At 37.3% G+C, this 27,302-nt stretch overlaps 1 protein-coding gene across 7 annotated transcripts in view; it reads right to left on the reverse strand.

Moving 5' to 3' along the window:
- pak5 (p21 protein (Cdc42/Rac)-activated kinase 5) overlaps positions 1-27,302 on the reverse strand; it is a 188,277-nt gene that overhangs the window by 43,059 nt on the left and 117,916 nt on the right. The window lies entirely within an intron of this gene.

The following is a 27,302-nucleotide window of genomic DNA, read 5'->3' on the forward strand; positions in this document are numbered from 1 at the left end:
ATGCATAGTATAATTTTGAAATATCAAGCTGTTGAAACTGTCTTTGTCCACCTTTTCTCAATGATCTGTTAGATCTGTCCTGCTTATTCTATGCTCTTGGTTTGAAATGAAAGAACTGGCAATCATGGAGGCGATATGTATGACTCAATTCTCACTCTGAGATACAGGTTCTGTCAGTGATGATGTTCCACCTACACAAAAATTCTTCTTCCCTCTTCCCTGTCCCAACTCTTCAAGCCCTGCTCTGAAATTTGAAATTAAAAAAACACAAATGCTGGAAGAACACATCAGTCACTATCTAAAGAACAAAACGATCAAGTAAAGCTTTTAGCAGATAATCTTCATCAAGAGCCTTTAGTGTATTTCCAGTATTTTCTGTTTTTATAAAGTATTCTGACCGTCAAATGTTACAGTCCATTCCGCAGTAACTGGTCACATTAAAGAATAACTTGAGTTTTTCTAAGCATAAATTCACTGTATGTCATTCATATTGCTTAATTGTAATTGTTGTATAATTAAATTTCTAACTACAGAAAATGACCTGGTTAGCAAGAGTCGTAAATGAGGAATAAATAGTAATGCAAGTAAGTCAGGAGAGGTCTATCCACCATGCATTCACAGATTAATGTACCAAACACAAAATTAAATATATATTTACTAATAGCATAAAACAAAAATGTTATTCATTTTTACTTTAAAGGATATTTTCAAAGTATTATTTGTATGCAATCTGGACCCTTTATCAGAAATGCACATTAATCTGGTTTGTTTGATTTTGTCAGTAAAGTATTAAGTTTATTGTTCATTATCATCCTGCAATTTAAGACATGGTGGTGCAGCTAAGAAAGCTGCTGCATTACAGCTCTAGTGACCCAAGTTCAATCTTGACCTCCAGTGTTGTGCAGACTCCACATAGACATTCTCCTTCTGACCTCAAGGAGAACATGCCTTCACATGGGTCACTTTTTCTCCCACATCCCAAATCTATGCAGATTGGTTGGTTGATTAGCCACTGTGAATTACCAATTGTGTGTAGATAGAACATAGAACATTACAGCACAGTACAGGCCCTTCGGCCCACAATGTTGTGCCGACATTTTATCCTGCTCTAAGATTTAGCTAACCCTTCCCTCCCACATAGCCCTCCATTTTTCCATCATTCGTGCGTCTAAGAGTCTCCTAAATGTCCCGAATGTATCTGCCCCCACAACCTCTGCCAGCAGTGCGTTCCACACACCCACCACTCTCTTTATTTTAACCCTGTATAATAGCTAGTGCTACTCTCTGTACTCTTGTTGGAGTTATCACACAGTGAAGTTCATGTCCACTGTGTCTCCAGACGTACAAGCTGCACATTTGAGATTTTATGAGTAGCTCCTCAGCTCTAGGAGGAGGCAGGTAAAGAGGAGTCTGGCAGTGATTTCCCCAGTGGCAGATGGCAGGGATTTACCATAGTCAGACTTTCTAAGGCATCTCTGAGGTTCCCTGGTACATCTTCCTCTTTCCAGATATGGACAACAAGGTTGTCAATTTGTGACCGAATTTTAGGATTTCGGGGGGGGGGGGGGGGGGGATACTGTCTGCTCCACCACAGTGATGAGTGATAGAATTGGGAATGTTGGGGGGGTGGGCGGGTGATGGGAATGAGAGGAACATAATAAAAAAAAATTAATGTAGGATTGGTGTAACTAGGTACTTCATGGATGGCATGGACTCAGTCGAAAGGTCTGTTGACTTTATATGAAGTGATATTTTAATCCAATTTAGAAAAACTTGGCCTCCATCTCAAATTTCAGGTCTTTTATTCATATAATTCTTTAAGGGCTTTTTCAGCATTTCTAAGCATAAAGAGAAAATGAGTAGTTAAAGACTATAATTTGGCAGGGGGCAAATGGGAACTTAAGAGAGAAAAATAACTTGCATTTATAGAGTGCCTGTCATAAGCTTGGAATTTTCTAAATTGTTTTACAGCCAACGAAATATTTTTCAGGTGCAGTCACTATTGTAATGCAGTAAATGGCCATCCAGTATGCATTGCAAGCTTCCACAAACATTGGATCATGACCCAAAAATCAGTTTTAATAAAAGCTGTAAGTATAAATACTTATTGGGATATTAAAAAAAAACTCCACTGCTCTTTTCTGACTAGTGTTCTTTTACAATCACCACCACAAAAATCGTATAGAGACTTTCTTTAACATCTCATCTCAAAGAGATCACCTATACCTGTCCAAATCTTCCACAATGCACTGTATAGGTTAAGAATGTTGACTGAAACAGTGATGGCTATTAGAGAATGTTAATTCAGAATTGTAGCAAAAAGATGCAAGGCAGAAGGCAAGGAAGTTAGTAAATACTTGGCTATCACATAACAGAGCTTTTGAACATGGTATATAAATGAGGGTTTCCAAATACTGGCAATATTTCCCATTACATTCTTTTCCACACTTGCAAAATTTGATAATAATGAGATGCAACATGACTACAGAGAATACATGTATTTAATTTATTAAGTGGTGGCTCCTAATCAGTTGTGTTTTAATTAATTTTTGCAGGCTTGTATTGTTCTCTTCATATACAGTGCTGGATTTAATTGAAACATTCAATGTTCCCTGACAAAGCAGTCTCAGCCTCTTCTAGTCTCTATTGCTAATTTACACACTGAACATGAAGTTTTAAGTTAAAATGTGAATTATGGGTTTTGTCCAGGTTAATGTAAAGGAAATTGTCATTATGAAGTCTGTTAAGTACACATACGAGCCTAGTCAGTGTATTAAATTGCAACAAAGATAATTTGCTGTCAAACTTTTGAGATATTTATACTACGCATCTAACTCATGTAACCGCTGAAATATTGGCATATTATTCTCACAGGCACAAGATACAGTGAAAAGCTTTTGTTTTGCATGCCATCCAGACAGATCATGCCATATATAATTGCATGTAGACAGTAAAAAGAAAACAGAATGCAGAATATAGTGTTGCAGTTACTGAAAAAGTGTAATGCAGGTAGACATATAAAGTGCAAAGACCATGACAAGGTAGATTGGGAGATCAAGAGTTCATCTTTTAGCGTATGAGGGGTCCGGTCAAGTGTCTGATAACAGTGGGATAGAAGCTGTCCATGAGTCTGGCCAAGCGTGCTTTCAAGTTTTTGTAACTTCTGCCTGATGGGAGAGGTGAGGAGAGAATGACTGAGATGGGAGGACTCCTTGATTATGTTAGCAGCTTTCCCAAGGCACCGGGAAGCATAGGTGGAGGAAGTCATTTCATTTCTCTTTACTGTCTGTTTGCAGAAGAACAAAATAATCTCTCCTAAAAATAACAAGTTCTTGCTCTGTCAGTGGGGCATTCTAGAACAAGAAGGGGTAAACAGTCTGACTCTGATTGTAAAATTGGGAGAGAAAACTGGAAACACTTCTTTCCCCCACACAAAGTAAAAGCATGAATTTTTCCTCACAAAAAGCAGTAGATGTAAATTCACTAAAAATGATTTTACATCTAGAACTAATAGATTTTTGGGAGGCAATGCACAAAAGAGCCAAGGAGTAGATGAAATTAAGAAACAAATTCAGCCATCCTCTCACTTAGAGGCAGAACAAGATTGAGAAACTGAATTGTCTACTCCTCTTGCTATCAACGCTGATTACCCGAAATCCTCAAGTGCAGTACATCTCTCTGGCAAACCTCTTATCTTTGTTTCCAGCTAGCTTGCACTTTATTGCTCTGATTTAAAAAAGTTTGAACTGCTTGCAAAGTAATTTGATTCAGTATACTTATTTTTCTGGGATGCAACTTTAGAATCTGATGTTAACATGAGAAATATACCAAAGGTTGACATTGTTATTTAGTGGGAAAAACAAACTTTAAAGAGCAGTTTCTCAATTAGGTAAATTAGGAGAATGAAATATATCAGGGTAATCAAAAGAAATAAAACACTTTTTCCTGAAAGACCAAGTTCACAAAAAATGGTAAATATAGAAGGAACAGTATAGGAGAGAGAAGAAGATAATTTTATATCTAAAATTTGTACCTACACGATAGATCACTTTCAAATCAGCAAATCCTTTCAAGAATTTTATTCTTCTTTATACCAATCAGAATCCCCTGAAGATCTTACATTAATGTATGAATTTTTAAGAGATCTGATGATTCCCCAACTATCTTTAAATGATTGTTCTACATTAGATGCTCCCATTTCGGAGGAAGAAATAAATAAAGTAATATTTTCAATGAACTCAGGTAAAGCACCCAGCCCTGACAGATATGCAGCTGAATTTTTAAAATCTTTTTCTGATATTCTTGTTTCCTGGTTAGCCAAAATTTTTAAAGATGCCCTATCAGTGGGTAAACTACTACAATCTTTCTATGAAGCAACTATCTCTTTAATTCTTAAAAAGGATAAAGATTCCACTGATTGTGCATCTTATAGACATATTTCTTTATTAAATGTAGATTCAAAAATATTTTCCAAAACATTGGCCTTTAGACTGGAAAAGGTTCTCCCACAAATTATCTCTGAAGACCAGACAGGATTTATTCAGAATCGTTATTTACATTTTAATATTAGGAGATTAATGAATATTATATATACCCCTTCATCCCAAATTCCAGAATGTGTTGTCTCACTAGACGCTGAAAAGGCATTTGACAGAGTCGAATGGGAATACCTATTCACTACACTTCAAAAATTTAATTTTAGCCCTAAATTTATATCTGTGATTAAAATGATTTATTATACACCTATGGCTTCAATACTTACTAATAATCAAAGATCTCCTTTGTTTAGGCTTTTTCGAGGTACTAGACAAGGTTGCCCGTTAAGCCCTTTATTATCTGATATTGCTTTAGAACCCTTGGCTATTGCACTCCGGGACTCTTCAACTGTATGTGGCATTACTCGCGGACAGAAGATTCATAAGATATCTCTCTACGCAGATGACCTGTTACTTTATATTTCTAATCCGGACGAATCTATCCCCGCAGTACTATCACTACTAGATCAGTTTAGTGTTTTTTCTGGCTATAGATTAAATCTTAATAAGAGCGAACTTTTTCCATTGAATGTGCAAACCCCAATTTATAGGCAATTACCTTTTAGATTGGTAACTGACTATTTTATGTACTTAGGTGTTAAAATTACCAAGAAACATAAGGACTTATTTAAAGCTAATCTATTGCCTTTAATTGACCATGTTAGACAATTATTTACTAAGTGGTCTCCACTGTCTTTATCATTGGTAGGCTGAATTAATGCAATTAAGATGAATATTTTACCAAAATTTTTATATTTATTTCAAGCGATTCCAACTTTTGTCCCAAAATCTTTTTTTGACAGTATTGATTCTAAAATTCTTTCATATATTTAGCAGAATAAAAACCCAAGGTTAAGTAAGAAATATTTACAAAAACTAAAAAAGGATGGTGCTATGGCCTTGCCTAACTTTAGATTATATTATTGGGCAATAAATATCAGATATTTAATTTTCTGGATACAAGATTTAGATGTAATTCAATGCCCCAAATGGGTACACCTTGAACACCAATCAGTACTTGAATTTTCATTAGTTTCTATTTTAGGAGCTTCACTCCCTTTTGCACTTACCAAATTAAGTAAACATATGATTAACCCAATTGTTAAACATACAATATGAATATGGTTTCAATTTCATAAATTTTTTGGATTGAATAAATTTAACTTGTCAAGTCCCATCCAATCTAATTTCTTCTTTCATCCATCCAGAGTTGACTCAGCTTTTTCCATATGGAAAAGGAAGGGAATAGTATGTTTTTGTGATCTATTCATTGATAACTGTTTTAGATCTTTTGAACAATTGTTTGACAAATACAATTTGCCTAGATCACACTTTTTTCTATATTTGCAGATCAGAAATTTTTTAAAAGCTACTATACCCTCTTTTCCAACACCTTACAAAACAAACTAGGGAAAAATTTTTAGGTCTTAATCCTTATCAGAAGGGCTCGATAGCAATAATCTATGATTTAATTATGAAAATGCGTCCAGAATCACTGGACAAAATTAAGAATGAATGGGAAAGCGAACTCCAGACATCTATACCTGCAGAGACTTGGAAGAAAATTCTTCATTTAGTTAATACATCTTCAATGTGTGCCAGACACTCGTTGATACAGTGCAAGGTAGTTCACAGGACCCATATGTCCAAAGATAAGCTAGCTCATTTTTATAACCATATAAATCCTATATGTGATAGATGTAAATCAAATGTGGCTTCTTTGACACATAAGTTTTGGTCCTGTCCTCTTTTGGAAAAATATTGGAAAGATTTTTAACATTATTTCAAATGTATTGAAGATTGATTTACAACCTCACCCTATCACTGCAATTTTTGGATTACCAAAGATAGAGTCTGGCCACTTATCTGCTTCCGCTAACCTTATGATTGCTTTTGTTACATTAATGGCCAAACGATCCATTTTGCTTAAATGGAAGGATCCAATACCCCCCTACTACTTTTCAATGGTTCTCTCAAACTATATCATGTTTAAACTTGGAAAAAATTAGGAGTGGTACTGTTGATCCTTTGCTTAAATTTGAAGATATTTGGAGTCCATTTATTCAATATTTTCACATGATGTAGATCCCCTTTCAATAACTTTCCAAATTAGAGGAATGGAATTGACAACATAATATTGCTCTGTTTCTACTGAGAAATTTTAGTCCAGTCTTTTTTTTCCTTTTTTTTGGAAATTTTTCTGTTTAGTTTAGTTTATATCATTTATAATTTTTCTTATTGATCTGGGGTGTTTTTTTCTCCTTTTTTTTTAAATTTATATAATAAATCTTTTTCTTTCCTTTCTTTTATATTATATTCATTTACGAAGAGATCATTGGATCTACAATTTTTTTTTAATATCTTATTGTTCTTTATGATTATCTATGCCATGACTGTTATCCAGATCTCTTTGTATTACCTGTACAAACATTGATGCTATGTATTAATCTGTATTAATTTGAAAACTAATAAAAAGATTGAAAAAGAAAAAGTAAAATATTAAACATTTTAAGAAGATTTTAATAAACTCATGTTTTATTTATTTCACAATGGCATTAAAACTATAAAGCTTATGTAAGCCTGATATCTCAATGATAAATTTAACAGATTTCCATCCAGCCTCATTGTGCATAAGGTAAAAAGAATGAAAAACACGATGATGCTGGAGGAACTCAGCAGGCCAGGCAGCATCCGTGGAGAAAAGCAGGCAGTCAACGTTTTGGCTCAGGACCCTTCTTCAGGACTGAAGATAGGAAAAGGGGAAGCCCAATATATAGGAGGGAAAAGCAGAGCAGTGATAGGTGGACAAAAGAGGGGAGGCGGGGTGGGCACAGGGTGGTGATGGGTTGATGCAGGTAAGAGATAGTGATAGGCAGGTGCGGGGGAGGAGGGGAGAGCAGATCCACCGGGGGATGAGTCAAAGGTAGAGAAAAAGGATAAAAGGGCTAGAAAAAAAGAGATAGGCTAGGAAAGGGAAGAAGAGAAGAAGCATGGCAGGGAGGGGGTTTGTGGGGAAGGGGGATGGGGATTACTTCAAGTGGGAGAATTCAATGTTCATGCCTTTAGGCTGCAAGGTTCCAAGCCGGAAAATGAGATGCTGTTCCTCTAGTTTGTGCTTGGAATTCTTCTGGCAGCAGAGGAGGCAGAGGACTGACATGTCATTGATAGTATGGAAGGGGGAGTTGAAGTGACTGGCAACGGGGAGATGCATATTGTGGTTATGGACAGAGCACAGGTGGTCTGCGTTTGGTCTCACCAATGTAGAGGAGGCGACACTTGGAGTACCGAATGCAGCAGATGATATTAAGGGAGGTGCAGGTGAATTCAGGGATGGGAAGAGTGAACTGGGGAGTTGCAGAGAGAGCAATCCCTGTGAAAAGCAGAAAGGGGTGGGGAGGGGAAGATTACGCTTGTTAGTGAGGTCCCATTGGAGATGGCACAAGTGGCAGAGAATGATGTGCTGGATGTGTAGTCTGGTGGGATGAAATGTGAGGACAAGGGTGACCCTATCCCTGTTGGGTCTGGGAGGGCTGGGGGTGTGGGAAATGGTAGAGATACAGGTGCGAGCTCTCTCAACCACAGTCGGGGGAAGCCCTGATTAGAAAAGAAGTTGGACATCTCAGTAAATACAATGGCTGACCACAGAAGTGTAGGTTTCTTCGGCACTACCTACATGTTAACAAGTTAAGGATTCAATGTTAGCTTGCTAAAAAACTTGGTATTACCTATTGTGAGATGAGCAGCTAGGAACAGATCCACCATAGTCGATGCAATCCAAGTGTTTGCTTAAATACAAAATACTGACTAAATGCTTTGCAGGTTTTTTAAGTTAGGCTTTTATCTTCAATGACTTTCACTGTAAACTATATTTTATAGCAATAAAGTCTGCTGGAGAAACTCAGGGTTGAGCAGTATCTGTGGGGGGGAAAGAATCATCGACTTTTTGGGACCAAACCCTGCATCATTTCATCAGTTTTGTTTAAGGTTTTATTTTAGCTTTATTCAAGAAATACAACCTAGATTTGTTTTATCAATGTTTGAAAGAAATGTTCAAAAGGTTTGACTGCAAACACCAACAAACCAATCAATTGTCCCCCAAAATCATTCACACAACAATGAAAAGCAATATTACTGGCTTTTTAACCTAATGTTATGGTCTACAATTTAACAATGAATTTTTGGAGTTACTGAGTGTCAATGTGTTCCATGAGTAAGGTAAGTAAACTTCAGCCTCAACTATGCTTTATACACAAATATGAAAGAAAACTTCTTAGTTCATTCAAAAGCATATTGAACAGAGTTAAAATCCAAGGGCAAAGGAGAGATTCTAATTGGCAAGTGTTTGCTAGCTTTAAATATCAGTGGTTCAAAACATTTCAAGTGAATGAATAGAAGTCAAATGTTTTTAAGTGGTGACTTTTATTTTAATTTCATTGCTTTTGGAACAGCTTTTGGTGTTTGTTCTTGATTTCAGTGAGAGTGGCCATTTTTCATGAGGCAATTTGGGAAATCTGTTTTTATATGATAAGCTGCAATAGAAAAATATTTCCTGGTTGCAGAAACACTGTCTCCTCTAGGCTGGAAAACATGACTCAGACAAACAAATTAGCTATGATGGATAGCAATGTTGAATTAATAACTCTACCCTTTAAGGCCTCTTATCATTTGTGCTGCATAAGTTAAACCACCAAATGCATAAAGTTACACTGTTGCAGTTCTAAATGAACAGATAAATTTTCCAGGCCTTGTTTTAAATGTTTCTTTCATTTACTTGCATAGGCAACAGTTTTGTTTTTGTTCATGTGACATGGTTTCCAGTACAACAGGGCTTAATTTATTTCTAAATGCACAATCTATATGCATTTTCTCTCCCCAAAATACAAATCACACATCACTTTCACCCTTTTCAAGAAAGTTCATGTTAATATAGCTCATATGAATCAATGATACATTTTGTTATATAATATTTCACCATTCCTTTCAATTAACATCTACAAGCATTTAAAAAGATTTTTATTCTTTTCAAAGGGAAAGAGGCATCACTAGCAAGCCAATAGTTACTGACCATCTCTAATTGCTCTTGAGGTGGTGGTGGTGAGCTGGTTCTTGGACTGCTGCAGTTTGAATGATGTGTACAGCTGAGTGGTGTGGAATCACTGGATACAGAATGCAGATTTCATTCCCAAAATGTCATTTGTGAACTCGATGTTTCTCCTGTACAACAATCTAGTACTATTACTGATACTCTTGAATGCCCTCTAAAACGGCCTAACAAGCCACTCAGTTCAAGGGCAATTAGGGATGGGAATAAGTGTTGGCTGTGTTAGCAACGTCCATATCCTTGAAGATAAATTAATTAAAATTTCCTCCACGACCCTTCCCACCTCTAAATATCTGGATCATAACCTCACCCCTACCCTCACATTGTGTTTATACAAGCTTCTGGGTTTCCTCAGACTCCCATTCTTCCTAAAATTCTTCTCCACTGATCATCTCTTCCCCTGCCTAACCCTAATCTGCTATCTAAAAGATTAATTGTCATTTCCACCACCTGCTATGCTGGGATCTTGCAAAAGAAAGGCTTCTAAGCATTCTTGCTTATCCTATTGCACAGTACCTCCTCACATACTTTCAAACAGTAAAGAATTTCCAGCCAAATGTTTTTAATGCAGAAAGAATTGCCCAAAAACTTCTGAAGCATCTGGAAAATAGAAATTGATGCATAGAAAACAAGACTACAAGGAATAACTGAAATTCTGGCCAATGCAATAAATTTTGAGGATCTTAAAGAGCATATTAAAGAGGACTTTAAAGAGGAAATTTTAGAGATAGGATGGCTGAAGCTAAGACTGCCAAAGCTGAACAGACAACAATGCCAATAGTAAAAGACTAACTGGTTTCATTTCATCTATCCTGTAAAGTTGTGATACTTTGTGCATAACTATTCAAATCCTTCCTATCCACTAAGAGCCAAGTAATTTCTTAGAAGAGTTGAAAGATCAAAATAAATTGAAATAGTATTCATTGTAATTTAAATGTATTTAAATACTTTGATGCCTTAATAGGCCAAAATTTGCAAGTACTCCTGCCAAAAAAACTGAGACTTGGGCACAGAAGTGTACAGAAAAGGTGGTAAGCAACAACTTAAAGCCGCTTATTAACATTTCTGATGCTCAATTATCTGATGAGCAAACAGTTGTAGCACCACTCCTGATGATGACAATATTTCTAACATTTTAGTTTGACTTGACAGGTTTTGTTTTTATCCTGTTCACCCAGTCAACATCTGCACTGCCATAGCAACCATTAGGAATCATTCGGCTCCAATTTTTTTTCAATAGGTTCCAAACACACGGCAATGTAAAAATTACATTCATGAGATTAATTTTACCTCTTTTTGCACTTTTAAATGATCTGTTGCTTGGTTTAAGAGAAAACTTGCAACTTTATGGCATCTTCTGGGATCTCAGGATGTCCCAAATTTCTTTACAACCAATGGATTATTTTTGAAGTGCAGTCACTGTTATTAGGTAGGGAGACGTGGCAATCAAACAAAATGCAGAAAATCTTCATAAACACAAGATTGAATGATTGACAGATAATCTTTTTGGCTTTGGAAAGACATACATGCCAAGTAAGTAATTTGCATTTGTATTGCCTTTCACATTCTAAAGGTCCCATGGCATTTAATAAATGAAAACTGGGACAGAAATAGATTCCAGGAAAGGAACATTTAAGAGACTAATTGAAGGTCTGTTAAAATTAATGGGTTTTGAGAATGATTTTAAAAGGTGAAGTTAAACCCACAAAGGTAGCACCTCACAGACAACCTGTCAACACTCAGCCAATAGGAGCCAACGAATGTCCACAGCATTTGGCTGTCAAGAGGTCCACTTCAAATGACAATTGTAAAGAGACCCTTGGCTTCTCCGCCAAGAACAATCAGGACTAATTTGATGAGAATGACAAGGAAATTCAGGAGCTAATTAACTGTAAACTCAAGACATTCCTGGATTGGAAGCACCATAATTCAAGGGATAAGAAACAGTTCTACAGATACCTGAAGGCAGAGCTCCAGCAGAAACCTGTGACCTGAAGAGATAGTGGATGGAAAGATTGCCAGAGGCCTACAAACTCATTGACAACCATGGCTTGCACAGTTCTAAAAGTTAAAGGAAGTTAGAGAACAGGATGCTTAAATGTCAAGCTTGCTGATTTAACAATGCCACTACACAAATGACAAACTATTATTAGGTGTCTTCAGCATTACAAAATCTGACCTCATTCTTGTGGAATGATATTGCTAAGGGGTATTATGTAGATGACTGTGCAAGGTGGGGAAGAGAAGGCATTGCTGCTTGTGAGACTGGATTTGGTATGACTGGAATCATACAAATATTGTCCCACCAAACAGGACAGAGGGAAGGCAATTGATGGTCAAGTTCGTCAGACACAGAAGGATACTGCCACACAATTGGAGCCACAAAAGATGCAACATTCATCTTGAGCAGAGTGGAAACCAGATTGGAAGGATACAATTGGAAGGTTTGAAGGCGATGGTCAGGGATCAAGAGTCTCATAAGATCAGACAAAAGGCAGATGCATCATGGGTAGGTTTTTTTTGAAGGGGATGGGTTCTTTGATGTTTTTAAAAAGGGAGAGGTTTGCTGCCTCGTAAAAAATCATTGGTAATGTCTGGTCCCATAGAAACCAGGCAATGAAGTTTGAATGGTCAGTGATTGCACAGATTAAGGCAACAGTTGTGGCCCTTTTGAAGTATTTGCAATAGGAAATTTCACGAGGGGAGCATGGAAAGGAGAATACATATTAGACATCATGGACTCAACAGCTAAACAAATAGGGACAGGTCAGATTGAAGCATAGATGAAACAGGAGATACTTATAGTGTAGCTGAATGATTTTAATCTTAGATACCAAGAAAACACTGAAGAAAAATACAAAGTGTATTTAAACAGCACCTTTTGGTTTGCTGTAGAGTGGTTAAGTTCCCGGACTTTTGATCCAGACACACACATTCCAATATAACAACTGGAACATTTAAATTCAGGTAATTAAGTAAGTCTTCAATAATAATAATAAAAAATCAGTAATGGTGACCATGAAACTACTGGATTGTTATAAAACCATCCTTTTCATTACTTTGATCTGCCAGGTCAAAATGTGACTCCTGATCCACAGCAATGTGGTTGACTCTTAACTGTTCTCTGAAATAACCAAGGAAACCACTTAGTTTGTCAACTACCAATGGGCAATAAATGTTGGCCTAGCCAGCGATAACTATATCTTGGGGACTGAATGAAGACAAAATAAATCTCAGGTGTCTCAAAATGTCTACTGGATGATTAATTACTTTTAAAGTGTTGTCATTTTTGCAATTTGAGAAACATAGGAAGGTTGGACACAAACAGCAATGGAATAAATAAATACTTTTTCAGGTATTGGCTGTGGGATAAATGCTCAACAGAACACCAGGAACATTCCTCTCCTCTTCTTCGAATAGCAGCATGAGATCACATTTGTGCACTTGAGAGGACCAATGGGACCTCTGCTCAACAATTCGTCAAGACACAGCATTTCTGACAATGTGATGTTCCCTTACAAACCTAGATTATGCCCGCAAGCCTTTTGAAGTGGGATTTAAATCTTCAATTTTCTGACGCGGACATGTACCACCTCTAAACCAAGTTTGACACTTAGTAGAAATATTAGTAGAGAGGGGTGGAGAAAAGAGCTTTACGAACAGGAGATAAGGTCCACTTATTGGAGGATGGTTTGGCTGGACTGAAATTATATTACATATTTTACAGCATAAAAATTTTAAATTCTGTTCATGACTGTGGGTATGCTCCACAGCAGCTTTCTTCCACCCTATTTCACCGAACCCCAACAACATAGTATATCCATCTAATTTTACCTTAAATGTACATCAGTTATGTCAACTACTCAACGTTCCGCATTCTCATCACTTTCTGTGTAAACAACTCTCTTCCATTCCCTTTTGGATTAAATACTGACTATTTTATACTTATGGATGAGGTTCTGGTTATCCAAATGTGGAAACATTAAATGAGGAGCTCTTTCACATGACACAATTTCATTTTGCACCACACAAATTAATTTTTTTTAAAACTGATCATTAAATGCAATCAGACCCTTATGCGTGTGTGGAATACTCCTACAAAATTGACCTGAGTCCATTGTGTATCTGATGTGCAGACACAAAGAAGTTGCCAGGAATGTGTTGTGACATTAAATGCTGTGACCTGATATCTACAATATCTAGGGCACACAAATGGCATGGGGGAAATCACACAGATTCTGATCTTAACTGAGAGTTAAGGGTGATAGTTAAGGATGACCAAGTTTACCCAAAAGGAAGTTCAAGGTATCAACATCGCTGTAGGTAGATCAGTCCTCCAGGTATTTTGCTTGGTGTTTGCTCCCATCATTAATTCCCTTTCTACCAATGTCTTTAAGAACTTATTTGAATACCTGATACTCCATTACCTCCCCTTTGCCCTGATGTTCTGACTATTCCTCCCAGCCAAAACACAGCCAGGCAAAATTGTCTCCCCCAGGGCCCCATATTCCTTCTACTACCTTTCTCTGACCAACTCATCCACACCAATGGTGTGTTCAACCTCCCTAATCCCTGATGTTGCTTCTTCCCCTGCTGCCCCAGCTCCAGGCTCCATCTTCCTACCCATTTGTGTGCAAGGCTTTTTCTAGTAGTCTGATGCCTTGGGTCTTGTGCACGATAGAATCCAGCTGGCAAGGGACACTAAACAAAATTGTTGGTAGCTTTAATGTGGCTATTGAAGCACAGAACAGTTTCCAAGGCATTTTATTTACAACTAAAACACCACTTGGTCACTCCTCCATCTTTTTTTTCTTTGAAATTAGCCATGTGTGTTAACCCTTCCCTCAATTCTGATAAATTTCTTTTTGCACTCTCTCAATATACTTCACACCTTTCATAATATACAGTCCAGATGGTTCACTAATTAAGACCTAATCAAAGTTTTATACAACTTTAAAACAATTTCTCTTTTTTTTACTGTTTTATCTCTTTACAAATAAACCCCACTGCTATGTTTGCTTTTCTTTGTGGCTCTAGTAACCTGCACAGCTGCTCCTAGTGGTTTGTTTTGCTATCTTACAAAGTTACCCTAGCCTTTGCCCCATTAAAACAATTATCCAGAGCCCTGTTATTCTTACTAACAAAAAATACCACTTTACATTTTTCTGTACTGAAGTTCAATTAACAATTACACAATCATCCTGTTAGTTAATTAAATGTGCAATGAAAACACAAAATGATGGAAACATTCAGCAGGTCAGGTAGCATCTGTGAAAGGAGAAACTGAGTTAACATTTCTGATCAAGATCTTTCATCAGAAACATCAACTCATTTCTCTTTCCATAGATGCTGCCTAACCTGTCGAGTGCTTCTGGCATTTTCTGTTTTTATTTCACTTTTGATTTTCACTTTTTAAATGTATAATATTGAATTATTGAGTCAGCTACAATAAAAAGTTTAAACACCTTTTAAGTATCTCACTTTTACCCTTACGCTAGTGCTACAAGGCCTTTAACATTTAACCAAATTTAATCAGGGACCTTAGTTTAGGTCTGTTAAAAGTACCACCTCCATATTGTTCTAATACATCTCCTAGTTCAAGAAATCACAAACCATCACATGAACTAGGTGATGCATCAGAATAACATGGAGGTGGTACTTTTAACAAGACCCAAACTAAGATCCCTTCTGACCAAGTGAGAATCTAACCAAGTGTATGTTTTGATAAAAACATGCATTATCAATATAACCTATACAACACTGTAATTCAAGATTTGATTTTTGGTACCACACTTTCACAACACCAAATTTACAATTGTTTGGTAATGAAATGCTTGGAGTAATTTTGTATTCTACAATTTGAGTTATGAATTATGTAAACATTTTTAAAGAGCTCAGAATAAGCAAAAAGGCATCAATTTCAAACACAACAACAAAATAACTAGTCAGCAAGGACAGACACACACAAAATGCTGGAGGAACTTAGTGGGCCAGGCAGCATCTATGGAGGGAAATGGACAATCGACATTTTGGGCTGAGACCCTTCATCAGGATGGAAAGAGGGGAGAAGCCAGATTTCCAGTTCTGATGAATGGTCTTGGCCTGAAATGTTGACTGTCCATTTCCCTCCATAGATGCTACCTGACCCACTGAGTTCCTCCAGCATTTTGTGTGTGTTGCTCCAGATTTCCAGCATCTGCAGTCTCTCATGTCTCCAGTCAGCAAGGATAGTTGATATATTTAATGCATTCAGATAGTCAATATTCAAATCATATATCCAATTCCATAGCAGAGGATTGCATTTGATATAATGGCACACAGGTGATAAGATGATACATGTCAGTTTAGTTTATGGGATGAAATAAACCAATGGAGATATCAAATTAGACATTTCCATAGTTTTTTTTAACCCCCAATAAGAATATAATTTAAATAAAAAAGTCAGTAACCTGGCCCTTTAAGACTGCTCTCCCTATAGGATCTGGCAGATCTTATACCTGACTTCCACCTTCCCAGACTTTTAACCATGTTCTTTAATCCACCAAACTAAACAAACTGAAAATCACTGGGGTAGAGAACTCTAAAGAGTTTCAAATCTGAGTGAAGAGATCTCTTTTCAACCAAGTCCAAGAGAACAAACTCTAGTCTGCACACCTAATCCCTCATTCTAAATCCTGCAGCCAAGGGAAATATCTTTCCAGCATCTACCAAATCAGGCCCCTTGATAAACAATTTCCATGAGATTATTTCCAATTTTTCTAAGACACAAGGAATCTAGACCTTGCCTACTCAATCTTTGCTCACACAAACAATCCCAGGAAACCTAGTGAGCATTCATTGCAGTCACTAGAAGCTAACTATATGCTTCCATAGATAAGGAGACTAAAATTGTCACACTTCAGGTGTGTTTTCATCACACACCTTTATAATTGCGGTAATCTTCTTTACTAGGAATTGGAATGCAAGAAAATCACGTGCATTTTTGACAATCATCTAGGGATATGGATCATATGCATGCAGATGGCATTAGATTCATTTTGAATTATAGCTGGCACAGACATCATGGGCCAAAGGGCCTGTTCCTGTGCTGTATCGTTCTATACCATGATTTGCAATTATTACTATGAATTGCAAACATACTTCAAGATTTCATAAAAAGGAAGCTGAACATGCACTTCTTGCCATCTCAGCCCAGGCTTCAAAAAAATAATAAGTGTTCTATCTCCATGTTATCTAAGTGTCAGAAGATTCAAGTTAGTCTGTATCCAAGTGAATTTTGGGGGGCTTTTTTGGCCAGGTTAAATGTAAATTATTTACATTCACAAACAATTTAAATCAGTAACAATTTATTGACATGGAAGTAAGTTAAAACTCGGTACTTCATACAACTTTAACAAATATACTTGAGGTCATCCATCAAATGGTAATTTATTTACATAGAGAAAAGCAAAACTATAGTCAATCTGAACTTTTATAATTCATCCAATTGCTTACTGATGGTTCGAGGATAGTAATGTAGTTTATAAAAGGTCATAAAGTTGCACAAACTATATTAGTGGCTTCTACTTACTATAACAATACTTTTTCAATTCACATGTGAACATTGTGTAATGCCCATGTGATTAAAGAATCAGCCAGATGCAATTAGCTCAAGTGGTAATAGATATGAAGAGCTTACTTCAATGAAATTGCAATTTGTCATTATTGATCCCAGACTCAAAAGACATATTAAAAATGACCAGAATTATAGGACATAATCCATAGATGGTGGGAATAAACAATTACTGCATAATTACATAAACTGCAGAACTGAAACTAAGATAGAGCTGTCAATTAAGGAGAAAACATTTTGTTGGTTCCTCTATCCAGTTAAAGGGTTTAAATATTGTGCATCACCTTCATAAATTAAAGACAGATGCAAACGAATCTTTAAAGGTAACCTGCACTATTCCAATATAATGAACTACAATCCATTCAGTCACAGTACACTGTGGAGCATTAATCAATATTGCTTTTGAACCTTTTTTGTAGGCAAGTATACCTTTGAACAAAAAGGAGCATTTAAAAAAAATGCAGATATCCTGTGCTGTTACTTGGTGATTTGGAGAGTATGTTTCTGTGTTCTTGCAATGTCCATTTCATCAGAAAGGGTGACAGTTGCTGCTCATCAGCATTTCCCCAAGGAGTTGGCGGTGAGTTGCCTTCTAAACCCCTGTAGTGCTTTGGCACAAATCAGTGACTTGCTAGTTCACTTCAGAGAGTTAGACACCTTGGTTTGGACCTAGGAAATAAGCCAGGACCTGGAGAAAGGACTTCAAGTGAGTCAGTTAATTGTTTTTACAATGATCAATTTCATGGGCACTTCAAAGTCTTTACTACTTTTGCTGGCCCCACTTGGCACTGATGTAACATACTTTCTATACATGTTGGCTAGTTTAAAAAAGTAATTCTATTACTACTTAGCAAGATGGTGCTAAATTACTGGTGATAATTTTAAACATGACTGTAATAAATATTACTTTCAGTATAAGGTTGCAACTTCTCTTTTCTGAGCCCAGGATTATTCATTCAAAAGGCAAAAAAGGTCTTCCAAGTGGTCTTATTGGCAAAGATTATCACAGACTACTGAGAAACTCTCTCTCAAGCACGTTTCCTTCCAGTAGTCAGTATTCAGTAGTGCCTGTTGCAAACTATGTTTTTGTTTAAAAAAAAGAGAACACATACACAAGGTAACAGAACCCGGAAGGATATGATTTGGTTACAGAACAAGCATTACTGCTTTCAAGTCGGTACAGTGCAAGTTACAACCCAAAATCAAGCAGAGGAAATTAGGTAGTCAAATGAATTGCTCACTAAAGACATTTGAAGGACTGAGCAAACAACTATTTTTGCACCAATGTACAAGGAATGCAGTAAAGGATAAACTTTGAAATGGGATCAAGGTAAAAGGTTAGTGCTTCCTTGTGGAGTCTGCCTAATCTTTAATGAAAATTGAACTGCATTTTGCATTGTTCCTGTGCGTCTTTCACGCAAATTATTTCACTGATATATTCAATAAATTGTGTGAGGGAGCATGCAAATAGAGCATTGGCCATTCAGGAGTGGGGGTTGCGGGAGGATGATTAGATTGGGAAGCCGGCTTGATAAAAATCAGAAGAGGTTTGAAGGAATACTAGAGTCCAAGTACACTCAGTAGGATTGTGCCCTGGCACTTAGTTTGGTGAGTTGGCATGTACGTTGCAGAGAACTTGAATTGGATTTGTGAGCAGGGCATTGCAGGACAGGTGAATGAATTCAGAAGAAGAAAGTGTAGGACATCTCAATTGTTCATTAGACCACACAGAACTCTGGTTGCTTCTACCACCTGAGAAAGCAAATGGGGTGGGAGATCCCTTCCCACCTATTAGATTGACAATTCTAGACATGCCTGTCTTGGCATTCACTAAGATCAAAGCATTGGGAAAGGCTGGCTTAGGGCTCTCTTGTGAACAAACACTGATATACATACACCTCCCTATCTGTGGGCTTAGGAAGGGTTACTTCACTGTTGGTCATCAGAAGGTTGATCATGACATATCAACTTAAATGTGTAAATTGTTGGGACAGATTTAGACACCCAAGCATAACAATTATTTAAAACTAAACAATTAAATATTGTGGCTGGGGACCCTACTGTGTAAGTAATCAAATTACTTAAAATTAACTTTTCTCTCTTTCTGATGGAGGGTCTTCAACCTGAAACAGCAACTCTGTTTCTCTTTCCATAATGCCTGACCTGCTGTTTTCCTTTCAGATTTCTAGCATCTGCAGTTTTTGATTTTCAGAGAAATGTATACTATGAGGTGTCTGTCATAATCATTATGATGGAAGACAAGCATCATCATTCCACCATAATCTACTCATGTTGAAAGATCTCCACTACATTTTTCAGTCTTTTAAAAAATGTATTACCTCCACTCGTCTAAGTGGAATTCATTCCATAGATTGACTGTTCTGCAAAGAACTTCTCAAAATCAATGTCAAATATGTCTTTCAGAGTATGAATCTTTGAACCCATAGGTTAACTTCATGGTTTCAACTTCAAAGCTACTGTGCCATTTTTTCCCCAAAAATAGATAAAGGTAAATTTGAATTCAAGCAGACATTGACCAAGTTCATGCTTATTATTACTGTTTTTTTTATTATTTAATCATTTTCCAGGACCTGGGTATCACTACCAAGCCAAACACCAATATCGCCCATCCTCAATTGCCCTTGAGAAGGTGGTGAGTCACCCCCTTGAACCATTGCTGTTATTTTGGTGAATGCAGTCCCACAATCCTTTTGGGTGTGGAGTTCCAAGATTTAGACCTAGCAACAATGAAGGTCAGACAATATATATCCAATTCAGAATGGCATCCAACAACTTGGATTGGAACCTGTAAGTGGCAGTGTTCCTATACACCTTCTGCTCCTGGCCTACTTGGTTGTTGATGGGGTAGCTGCCAAAGTAATTTGGGTAAGTAATTGTAGTACACTTTGCAGGCGGTAAATACTTCATCACTGGTGGAGGGAATGAATGTTTAGAGTGGCAGATGAAGTGCCAATAAAGTTGGTTACTTTGGTCTGGATGGAATCAAGCACCTTGAGTATTATTGGAGCTGTACTTATCCAGATTAATAGAGAGTATTCCATCATGCTCCTGATTTGTGTCTTGTAGATAGTTGAAAGGCTTTTGGGTGTCAGGAAGCAAGTCACTCACCATTGGATACCCTGGTCTGGAGTTGAGCAGATTATTTCTGAGTAAATACAGTCTGACAGAATGATCAACTACAACTTCCATTACTTTGCTAATGAATAAGAGTCAGGTGACTGGGCAGTAAATAATCAGGCTAGATTTTTTCCTGCTTTGTGGGAAACTTTCCACCTTGTCAACTAGGTGCCAGTGTTGTAACTATACTGGAACAGCTTGGCTAGAGGTGTGGCTACTTCTGGAGCGCAATCCTTCATTACTGTAGCCAGGATGTTATCTCGTCCCACAACCTTTGCTGCATCCAGCACATGGACCAGATCAAACTGGCTGAAGACTGACTTCTGTGATGTCAACATGGGTCATTTATTTGGTACCTCTAAGTAAAGATGTTTGGGGATGTTTTGGCCTTGTCTTTAGCACTCATATGTTGGGCCTCCGTTGTTGATGATGATGATGATTTTAGAGCCTTCTTTTCATCCCATTAGCTGTTCAATCATCCACCACCATTTATGATTAGGGGTGCCAGAACTGCAGAGCTTTGAATTGGTTCACTGATTGAGAGATTATTTAACTCTGTTTACTTAAGGTTGTTTAGCATGTAGGTAGTCCTGTTCTGTTCCAGTCTCACCATTTTAGTACCTCATTTTTAGATATGTCTGATGCTGCTCCTAGCATGGCCTTCTGCATTCCTCAATGAACCAGAGTCAATCCTCTGGCTTGTTTCTAATGGCAGAATGAGGGATATGCTGGACCATGAGGTTACAGTTTGTGGTACTCTATTTTTGTTGCTGTCAGTCAGTCCACAAATGTTCACAGTCATCTAGTTTTGATTTGTGAGTGAATAGAATGTTCAATAAATCTGAATTAAACCCTCGTATAGCAATTTTTCCATCTACACTAGAGTACTGATTCTATTTTGCCTCAGTTAATGAAGATATTAATCATGCAGTACTTCTCATCTTATGATATTCCAATATTGATTACATAGTGGAACTATTCTTTGGAAATTCAACCTTTACATCCAATATTGTTCTCCCTTTCCACATTTTCTGTCATGCTAAAGATTTTCTAAGTTCACAATACAATCGACTCTTCATTGTTAAATCTGAAGTGACCTTTGGAGCCCCTATAAGTTTCCACCTGCTGCTTGCTAAGGTTTGGTGAGCTGTATGAAACCACAAAAAACATCAAGTGGGAGGATTTTGAGAAGGTAATCAAAAAATGAATCATCTGGCAGTCTTTTCAACCTACTGTTTAGAAATAATGATTCAATTAATAATCAAAGTGCACTGTATTATATTAGTCTATAATCATCTTATGTGCTTTGAAAGATAAAATACTGTGTAGCATTTTTAATAGTTCCATTGTTTGGCTGTTACTTAGAATTGGAAACTTGAGCAGTTTCTTTCCAGATACAATCAGAAAAAAATCGTAATACATTATTCAGTCAAGAAAAAGACAAATTATACATCAATACTTCACTTAAAACATTAACGTACCACTCACATTCTGGCACTGACTGAACTGTCACTCGTGTACCTAGAACGGTACTTATCCATAACCAACATATTTGCAGCCCATTGAGGTTGCCTGTTGATAACTTACAATAGCTGTCATTTTCTTCTATGACAGTGAATAAAGTAAATCTCAGTTGTGATATTGTCTGAGATATTATTGATCTTAACTGCAGGACAAAATAATAAACAATAATCTATTTTAACTTCTTCAGAAGATGACCACATAGTTACATATAGTATATACTTGAGTACACAAATCTAGCTAAAAGTCTTTTGGATGAAATATTAAATTAAGGCCGCATGTACTTTCCCAGTACATGTAAGGGCCATCATTGCTTTATTTTTTAAGAAGAGTAATCCCCAGTATCCTGGTAATATTTAGCCTTTAATTAACATCATTAGAATAGATAATCTGGACACTATTGCATAGAAGTTTGTGGAAGCTTGCCATTTTCAAATTGCTGCTATGTCTCTATGTTACATAATGACAACATTTCAAAAGTACTTCATTAGCTATAAATACTTTGGGATGGTGCAAGTTTGAAAGACATCATATAAATACATGCATTTTTTTTATTTCAAAGCATACTAGCTTGATTAGGCTGCCAAACAAAGAAAACTATTAGAAACATACTTCATTGCTGTCAAACACATTATTGAACAGCTATGCTAACTTTGCACTATTTCTATCATCTTATACCTCCACAAATAACCTTGAGGTATGATAAGTACCTAGAGACAGACAAATGAAAAAAAAACAAAAATTCTCAATAGACTAAACCATGTTGCAAAACACCATTAAGTGCCACCTAATCATTGCTTTTGGTTTGATTCCAGCCCATTTTTCTATTTCCCCTCTTACTTCCTTTTCAATTTTTCCAGTGTCACCATGGTAGGTTTTGGGATTTCTGACCCAGCTAGGAGGGATTCATGTTTCAAGCACAATACAATTTATTTTTGAGGCTGAATCGAGGATTCTAATATATAATGCGGAAGGTAACAGCAGCTTTATTTGTTTGAATAGGAAAAGAGTGGAACCAGTAAAAAGACACTTGTTTCATTCTTGGAAAGATTAGGCCAGAATGGAAACTAGATCAATTCTGGTTGTACTTCAGTCAGTCCCACACTCCTAATCTTTGGCCATCCGGATCAAAGGGGTGGGCGTAAAGATCTACTCAAGAGACTATTTCCATGTTTAGCAAGTTCCGGGCAGGGCAGACCTGAAGGGGATGGTAACTCTAGCTTCCTTTCTCACTGTGGCTATGTGCACTCAGATAGTCCAAAAGAGGGGGGCAAGCTATGTGCATTTGTACACTTAAACTTTTCAGTAACCCATGACACGAGGATAATCAAGTGCATCATGCATCCACAAAGTTCTATTTTAAATTAGTTTGACATACAGTTTAAAGTCATTATTTGTGAGACTTTACAAACTTTATTTTTGATAAACAAAAATGGAACTGACAGTATTATTTCATCCAAGCAGCCATATCAAAACAATCAAGTCAGTGAAAATAAATGAGAAATCAATTGTAACTGGCTGCTTGACTAGATGCTCATCTCCCTGGCCCTGTATCCATCTCTGAAGCATCTAGACAGTAAACACACCTATGTTAGACTATTGTTTATTAACTACAGTTCTGCCTTCAATAATATAATTCCAAGCAAACTCATCTCTAAACTCCAAGACCAGGGACAGAACACCTCCCTTTGCAACCAGATGCTCAATTTCTCACCAACAGACCACAATCAGTAAGAATAGGCAGCAACACCTCTGCCACAATTATTCTCAACACTGGTGCCCCTCAAGGCTGCATCCTCAGCCCCCTACCCTACTCCCTATACACTCATGACTGTGTGGCCAGATTCTGCTCTAACTCCATGTACAATTTTGCAGATGATACTACCGTAGTTGGTTGCATCTCAAACAACAATGAGTTGGAGTACAGGAAGGAGATAGAGAGCCTAGTGACATGGCATCATGACAACAACCTTTCCCTCAATGTCAGCAAAACAAAAGAACAAAAGAACTTGTCATCGACTTCTGGGGGGAGGGGGCGGAGGTGGAGGTGGGTCATTGCAAATGCTCCTGTCTACATCAACGATGTTGAGATCAAAAGGGTTGAGAGCTTCAAGTTCCTAGGAGTGAACATCACCAATAGCCTGTCCTGGTCCAACCACGTTGATGCCATGGCCAAGGAAACTCACTAGCGCCTCTACTTCCTCAGGAGGCTATAGAAATTTGACCCTCACCAATTTTTATTGATGCACCACAGAAAGCATCCTATCCAGATGCATCACGGCTTGGTATGGCAACTGCTTTACCCGTGACCGCAAGAAGCTGCAGAAAGTTATGGACACAGCTCAGCACATCACAGAAACCAGGCTCCCCTCCATGGACTCTGTCTATACTTCTTGCTGTCTTGGTGAAGCAGCCAGCATAATCAAAGACCCCACCCAACCTGGATATCTTCTCTTCTCCCCCCTCCCATCGGGCAGAAGATACAGAACCCTGAACACACATACCACCAGGCTCAAGGACAGCTTCAATCCCAGTGTTATAAGACTATTCAATGGTTCCCTGGTACGATAAAATGGATTCTTGACCTCACAATTTACCTCGTTATAACCTTATACCTAATTGTCTCCCGGCACTGCACTTTCTCTGTAACTGTGACACTTTATTCTGCATTCTGTTATTGTTTTCCCTTGTACTACGTCAATGCACTGTGTAATGAATTGATCTGTATGAACAGTATGCAAGACAGTTTTTCAGTGTACTTTGTACATGTGACAATATAAACCGATTTACCAATTTAATGGATTTAGCTAGTTTTTGATTGACCAGCTACAATGAGGGTGTTAGTAAAGGAGACACAAGAGACTGCAGTTTGTCATGTTGGCTCACTTCCTTCTATCCACAACCACATCTACCTAAAACAAAACCTCTCCTGATTATTTAAAATTCTCAATTGTCTAACCCTTCGCCTCAGGTTTGCTTTAGTACTGTAACTGATCATTTGCTTAAACATTCCCCCTCTTCCAATTTTGATTGTAAAGCCTTTACTCTCGCCAAACCCATGCGTTTATCAAACACGGCCTCTATAGTTGCTGCCTTCAGACCGTGTTATACTGATATGAATGATTCTGGTCTGCAAGCTAACCACATCAAGCAAAATCTTGCCTTATTCTCTTTTACTAAGACTACCCCCTACTTTACATTTATCTTGAAAATCAGTTTGTTTGAACCACTAACAAATGTTCTCTTAAATCATAATTATCTGCTTTCTTCCACTCCATCAAGTTCAAATTCATCATGGGCTCCTTTATCATTACAACAGAGACCAATCATTCAATTGCCTTGCCAACTTCCTCTTCTCACCAAGTCAAAATTCCCCAAAGGTTACTCACAATCTCACCCTGGGACTTGCTTCTTCTCCAACTTCTTTCTTATGCCTCTCATGCCCCCGAGTTCATCGTGTGAAGGAGACGTCTTCTACACTCATCCAAAACCACGAAACTGCTGACCACCTAATTTTTCTGCCTGACCCCACTTGAATTGATGCAAATCACTTTAAACACTTTCAACATTGGTCTATCTTTACAAAAATCAACCACTGAACCTTGGATCTTGCGAACTACCACCTAATCTCAAAATTTCTTTTCTCTCAAAGTCCTTGAAGGCTATGTCAATTGATCATACTTGGTCTTCAGCTTACTAACCTGACAGACCTTAACAAAACAAAGAAACCACAACCATTCAAATTGGTAGAAATACTCCTTCAATATGGAGAAACATGCTAAGCAATTTTACGCTACTCCATCTGAATACTCCACGTGGCACAGCATGATTTTGGCTCTCAATCCCACCCCTTTCAATTGTTCATATTTAGTCCACTCTTTTATCATATATATTTTCCCCCGTTTCCTTTAATGAACAAGATTTAGCCTCAATCTGCTTGATAAAAATTATGGACCTCTTCTATCCCAAGATCCCACCCCTCAACTAGAATTAAATCTCATCTTATGTCTTCTCTCATTTTTCCAAGTGAGGTAAGTGGATATTTGAAGGATTCATTGACTGCACAGCAAATCCAGAGCACAGATATCCACACCAACACGACTGCATTCCCCTTCCCTGTGGTGCTAATTGCTACATTGCTCAATTTCTCACTTCCACTTACTTATATATTGTCTTTCTCAGCAGTTATTTCCTCTGCTCGTCCCTACTTCTCCATCTCCTTGTCCCCAACTTTACTACCTTCAGCACAGGGAAAGATGCAAGCTCATTATGCTGCTGCATGGTTTGGCAACATATTCAGTTGACTGGCTACAACAAGGGTGTTAGTAAAGGAGACACAAGAGACTGCAGTTTGTCATGTTGGCTCATTTCCTATAAATTTTTTCTCCTTCCAGTATTTACCCAATTCTTTTATGAAATGTATTAACTAAATTTACTTCCAACTTTTTTCAAGTAATGCAGATTAAAACACAGGACTGAAGTAGTATTGAGAATTATGAAGAAACATCTCAACAAATGGACTTAACAAAAGGTGGTGGTTGGTTAGGAGCTATTAGATCAGATCAGAAAAGAGGTAACAGTAAGTGATCTGATCAGAACTACTTTAAAAGATCGTGGTAGGTTTGAATTAAACTGGAGACCTCCAGAGGGCAGCCTTAGTTCATTTTTCTACTTGCAAAAAAAATTGACAGAATTACATTCTTTACAAACAAGTGTATCTTGCATATCAGAAAAATAATATATGACCGCATGACAGCAATTAACCTGGGCTATCCTCAATCATTACTAAAGGACAATGAAATTATGAAAGACATACAATTGTCAGCCATCTGAAATGAACTTTGCTTAAAGTGTCAATGTTCATTTCTAATTACAGAAAGTTATCAAGCTGATGTGACTATGTCTCAAATTATATTTAGTTACCGAAAAAGACAGCAATGTGACAGTTGTGCTTTCATGTGGGCAGACGTTTTCACAGATAAAGACACCATTCACTATCAATTTATTTCTTGTGAAACATTGGAGAACAAGCTTCAAAGCTTTTCCCAGACTGCAAAAATATCTAAAATACAACCAAGGTCCTCAACAAGTACTTTTCTTTTGGAGTATTTCCCATTACAACCCTCTATGAACATCCTTTATGTTCTTTATCTAACATGTCACACATTACAGAATACAAATATCAGTTGCAAAACTTTCCCATAAATTTCAGCATTTTCCACCCTGTTAATATGCAATGTAGTTTACCTCCATTGCATCTTTGGATTGAAATCCAAACAGATTTTTATGTCACATAAAACATATAAAACAACAGTGCTTGCCCTAGAAATTAGTTTAGTATTGAAATAGCACTGAGGGTCATTTTCAGGTAATTTCACATCACTCCTTATGGTAC

The sequence above is a fragment of the Pristis pectinata genome, chromosome 3 (genome assembly GCF_009764475.1).
Source record: "Pristis pectinata isolate sPriPec2 chromosome 3, sPriPec2.1.pri, whole genome shotgun sequence".
NCBI lineage: Eukaryota > Metazoa > Chordata > Chondrichthyes > Rhinopristiformes > Pristidae > Pristis > Pristis pectinata.